General features: G+C 44.9%; 1 pseudogene across 1 annotated transcript; it reads right to left on the reverse strand.

The window, feature by feature from the left end:
• Positions 1-830: 830 nt before the first annotated feature.
• Positions 831-4,757, reverse strand: LOC306651540 (pre-mRNA-splicing factor ATP-dependent RNA helicase PRP16-like; annotated as a pseudogene). Its single transcript has one exon. The product of its transcript is annotated as a pre-mRNA-splicing factor ATP-dependent RNA helicase PRP16-like (transcript).
• Between the last annotated feature and the right edge of the window lie 923 nt (positions 4,758-5,680).

The raw sequence follows: 5,680 nt of genomic DNA on the forward strand, positions 1-5,680 counted from the left end.
ACCTCAATATTGATTTGAATTTAAACATTGTGAGTGTGTGCTGAAGTTGTTTGGTGTGTTCTATAGTTTTGTTCTAGAAAATATTCAGAAGCATTATTTTCCTGAGTAAATTTTATTGCAAAATTCTAACTATCCTAATAAAGAACATATTTTATATTTAGTTCAAATATATTAACTGATATGACATTATGGCAATATAAGATTTATTCTGAAGGATAAGCAAAGGAGGACTTAACTTGGACTTAATGGAGCTGAAACATTCCCATGTTCCTGAATACCACAGATCTATATAGATGATGAAGCCACATTTTCAAGAGATTAAATATTTTTTAACCATTCTCCTTGGGGCCATAGTGAACTATAGCAAGTTTAGCAGGCTTCCTCAAGTACTTAGGTGGACTAAAAGTATATTTCAAAACATGCTCTGAATTTGGTACATTTCTGGAAGTGGCTTATGTTTTGAATTCCAAGTTTGCCAACCATGTAAATGTTTGGTCCTTTCAGAACTGGTATAGGAGGTGGGGAATTTGAGCGACTTAAAAAATTTGATGTGCAATAATTGTGCATATTTATGAGATACAGTGGGGTGTTTTGATATATGAATCCATGCATAATGATCAAATTTGAATGATTAGCTTATCCATCACTTCAAAACACTATTTATTCATGAAGAGGAATTTTTTTTTACAAAAAATAAATTTATTTTCAATTCCTGAATGATAACCAAATTATACTTGCCTCTGGGTCTATCTTACTGCTTTACACAAGGAATAAAAAAGACATAGTCTCAACCAAGTCATTCATATACCAGGCATTCAGGGACAGGTTATGTGGATAGATGGATCCAGCCACCTCCCTCTGCTCTGGCAGCACCTCAGCTGCTCTGCAACCCCAGCACCTGCCAGGTTCCTACACCCAGGAGCTCCTCCTTCCTCTGTGGCAGAGCCTGGACCATCAGGAACTGCCCCAGGGGCCTTGATATACACACATGAAGTCCACAGATGAGAAGGCTTTGTCCACAGCCTGGGGGCACTCCCACCAGAGAGCTTAGGACCCAACGCCTGCTGCCACCCTCTCCTCAGACAGGTTTAGCTCACAGCCCAAAGCGGGCTGGTGTGCAGTGAGGTGTCATGGTCTTCCCCTGCTCTTTCCAACCTAGAGTGTAGATCTTTGTGGACCTGACACTACCCAGGCACTAGACTTCTCATGCTCCTGCCACCGGGCTCACAGCTGCTCCTCAGCCAGTGCCATTTCTTCTTCCATGGCAGAGGTTTCCTCTTTGGCCCTTCAGCAATTCTCCTGCTGCAACTTGCCTGCCTGCTTTATGCTGTAGAACATGGAGCCAGCTCCACCAGCCACTCTCCATCCACAGCAGTCACACAGTGCATGTACTCCTTGGTGGTCATGACCAACTCGTGGTACACTATGTAGTCCAGCATGTAGCCCATTCCAAAGAGGGAGCTTGTGGGGTGCAATGACATGGCATCCCTGTGTGGATATTTACATACTCCAATTCCCTTGAGCTTGGCTGCCTGGTGGAAATAGGCAGCACAGATAGACTTCCTGACTATGTCTCAGTCAGTGCCACATGAGGCCAGGCTCATCTGCTGCTGCATCATGATGTCTTTGAGTTGGGCCCGCACCTCCCAGACCTTCCACATGGCCTTGACATGGATGAAATGGTCATCATTCCAGATTGTAGAGTAATTATTGTTTTTCCACTGGAGGTAAACATGCAGGTAGGTCGAATGATCACTTTTGGGGACAGCAAACTTCTCCCGGATTTGATCACTCTCCTCCTCTTGGTCCTTGGGCCTGTAAAAGATGACCAGGACTAAGAGCATGGACACAATGAGCAGGATCTCAGAGCTGCAGCCCACGTCACAAGATACAGTGAGCATCTTGGATAGGACTGGTTCCAATGGGAATTCTACCATCAGCTGCCATTTGGAAGTAAAACCACCTGTGTTGTCCAGTGTCCTAAGGCTCCAGAGTTGATACATGGTGTTCAGCATGTTGTCTTCTGGGGGTGGTCCATGAAGTGGAACTGCAGCAGGTCCTTCACCCCAAGGGACTTGAGAAGCAGCACCACATTGACCAGTTGGTTCTCTGGATCTCAGGCACCGTGGTGTTCAGGAGTTCATTCTTGTAAGCACTCTGCATGTAGAGCCTGAAACACTGACCTGGGACCATCCTGCTAGCTCACCCTGACCTCTGGTTGGTGTTGACCTGGCTGATGGGGTAGATCTGCAAAGCATCCATGCCAATTCTGGGGTTAAATACCTTTAATTTGTAATAACCAGAATCAATAACAAACATGATTCCATCAACATTCAGAGATGTGTCAGCAACGTTGGTGACAACAATGCACTTCTGAACACCATCTGGAGCCTTCTGGAAGATTTTGGCCTGGAGGTCAGAGGGTAGCTGGGAGTAGATGGGCAGAACAGCCAAAGTAGGCATATTTTCCAGTTCTCATAAATGCTCCACAATCTGGTCTGAGGTCACCTCAGTATCCTCTTGGCCAGGCATGAAGATAAGGATGTCCCTCAGGGCCCCTGAGAGGTGCACCTGCAATGACTGCTTCACTGCAGCCTCCACATAATCTTCCTGTGGGGTCTTGCTGAAAAGAATGTCCACAGGGAAAGTTCGACCAGGGATATGGAAAATTGGAACATTCCCAAAAAGGAAGCAAATTTCTCTGCATCCATAGTGACTGATGTAACAATAAGCTTCAAGTCTGAGCAACAAGCCAGTACCTCCTGTAGCAGCCCAAAGAGCACATCTGTGTGGAGAGAGGGCTCATGGGCTTTATCCGTGAGGATGGCACTGTAGTGATAAAGATCAGATTCCCAGAGAGACTCTCGGAGCAGGATCCCATTAGTCATGTACTTGATCAAGGCGTTCTGTGAAGTACAGTCTTCAAAGCGGATGGCATAACCCACCTCCTCACCAAGGTTTCCCCCCATCTCTTCACTGACTCTCTTGGCTACCAACATGGCAGCCACATGCCAGGGCTGAGTATACCCAATCATCCCATAGTCTATGTAACCATCTTCATGCAAGTACAGGGTCAGCTGAGTGGTCTTGTCGCTCCCTGTCTCTCCAACCACAATCACAATGCTGTTGTCCCTGATAATAGTGAGTAGCTCCTGATGCACAGCAAAAAATGGCAGATACTGTCTCTGCTCCAGGATTGACTTCTTTGCAAACTTGCTTCTGGCTTCACTTTTTTTCTTCATGTGATCTGCAAACTTCTGCTCTGTCCTGTAGTTCACCTTACCATCTTCTGTCAGAGCTTTATCTGGCTCCTCCTCTTTTTTGACACCCATTTTATCTCCCATTTTGGTTTCAGTCAGTTCCCAGTGTTTGTGCTGAGTCTTTTTGCACTCCTTTTGCTCCCTGTGCTTCTGCACTGATTGACTGCCTTTCTGAGCAATAATGGCCAGGTCAGAAGTGGCAACCTTAACTGGAATCACAGGTTTGGCTGCTTGGTGAAGACAATGCATTCATCCACAAAGGGAGGCACAAGGCTGTGTACCATCAGTTGTCCTTTGGTAGCATTATCCTCTTCAAAGTCCTCATCCACCTCCAGCCAATGTACTACCCCACTGGTCAGCATGAGGTTAGTCTCCCAGTGCTCATTATCCTCATTGATCTGCCTGCACTGGGCAGAAATTCTCTTCTGCTTCTGTTTATGCAGATACTGCTCCCATAGCCTCATGTAGTCCTCAGAGGAGTAGGCCAGGGGGTTGTGGAACTCATCATACCCCTCATCCATCATGTACCAGTCCTGGTCAGCTTGCCTCTGGTCATCCTCCCACTGCTGCCACTCCTCTTCTGTGTCAAGTGAAATACCTTCTTCACCATCCTCACATCTTACTTGCTCCCTGAACAGTTGAGGGATGGAACCCAGGTGTCATTTGTCACCAGCCCACTCATTGTATTTGTAGGAGAGAGTTGGCAGAAGCGTGTCATTTGAGTACTTGCTCCTCACAGACCTGTCTCCATCTCAAGTGGATGGTCGATGGCTCCACTTAGAGTCCCAATATGAAAGTGTTGGGGAGGGTAACTCCTGAGAGCAACTTGAGGAGCCATAGCCACTGTCCTCCTCATCCCAGGTAAGCCTTGAAGGAGTGGCTGCATCTTTAGTTGACGCCATGGGCTCTCTGATTCATTTCTTCTTCTGCTATACTCTGAGCCTCCATCTCACTCTGATCTACTGTTGTGCCTACTTCTATCTTGCTCATCTCTGTCTCTTTTGTGGTCATAGTCTGCTGGATTCTGTGATTTCTCTTTCTTCCGATCCTTTTCTTCGGATGAGGCATAGACACCATGTTCCCGCTGCTCCCTCTCTCTCTGCTGTGTTCCCAAAACTCTTCACTCACACCTCCAGGATGGAATGGAGTCTCTACAGGAGCAGATTGATAGTGTCTGTCTTTCTGGCTACTTCAGCCAGCCTGCTCATCATTGTCCTCGTCAGCATACTTCTTGTCATCTTTACTCTCCTCCCAGTCCTTGTAGAAAGAGATTCTGGACTTCTTGTCCTCCCCATCATCCTTTTCTTCTGGATCCCTGCATTTCAGGGAAGCCAACAAGTCCAGTCCCAGCAATGAAGGGCAGGGAGCAGGGGTTTTGAAGACATGCTGCTCACTGGCTGCACTTTTGGTCTTGCAAATAAGACTGCCAACCTGAGAGTCCAAATCAGTGCCTTCTAACCAATGGATAGAGCCATCCTCAGTGGTGTCCTCCATCACAGGCTCTGGGATTTGTCTCATAAGTGTGACTCTTGGGAACGTTCTTTTCCAGATTCGGGGGTTCTGGTGCTGCCACCCTTTGGTCTGAAGGCCTCAAAGAGACAAATTCAGTTCCTTAAAAGCCTCCATTATTCTCCCATAATACCTTTGCACAGCCCCCTCTATCACTCAAAGATACCATTGAGGAATTTTTGATAATAATTACATAACTAGAAATTGAGGCCAAGGAAGTCTTAGAACAATAATCTCTGTAGATGTGTTCTTTATAAAATCTGGGAGTCCTATTTTATAAAATATGATTGAAACATTCAATTCAGTAAGAATTTTGTGGGTGGAAAATCAGGCCTGTTGTCACAATTAGTGGGTAGACATTTCTCATACTTCCTTATATGTGAACAGAACAAATTTGAAAATTTTATGTCTTGGAATTCAGGAGACAAATTGATAAATCAGATTAATATTAATGGGTAACCTGGGGGCAAACTGGTGTTCTAACTCAGTTTCTCAAATAGATAGCTTATTACTAGTTCTTTGCTTTGTGAGGTTATAGACAATGTTATCTCATCTCCTTATGAGCACCTTGATGGAAAGTTCTAATAAACGTGTAGGGTGTAGATATGTCCATTTATACCTATTTAATGCAGGGAGCATTGCTTCAGAATAGTTAAGGTCATAGTTTCTAGTCTTTAGACACCCAGAATCAAATTTCAACTCTCTCTATAGTTTTATGAGCTTGGGTCAGTTACTTAGCTACTTCATTTCTGATTTTGGGAGAAAAAAAATGGCTTACATATATCATATTTGTATTTGTGACGACTGGACAAGATAAAACTTGCTTGGAATCCTGCATAGTTCAATAACTATAAGCTATTATTTTTATGTGGCTGGGCTTGCTCAATCACTCCATCCAGACCACACTAGTT

The sequence above is a fragment of the Sciurus vulgaris genome, assembly GCF_902686455.1.
Source record: "Sciurus vulgaris genome assembly, chromosome: X".
Taxonomy (NCBI): Eukaryota; Metazoa; Chordata; class Mammalia; order Rodentia; family Sciuridae; genus Sciurus; species Sciurus vulgaris.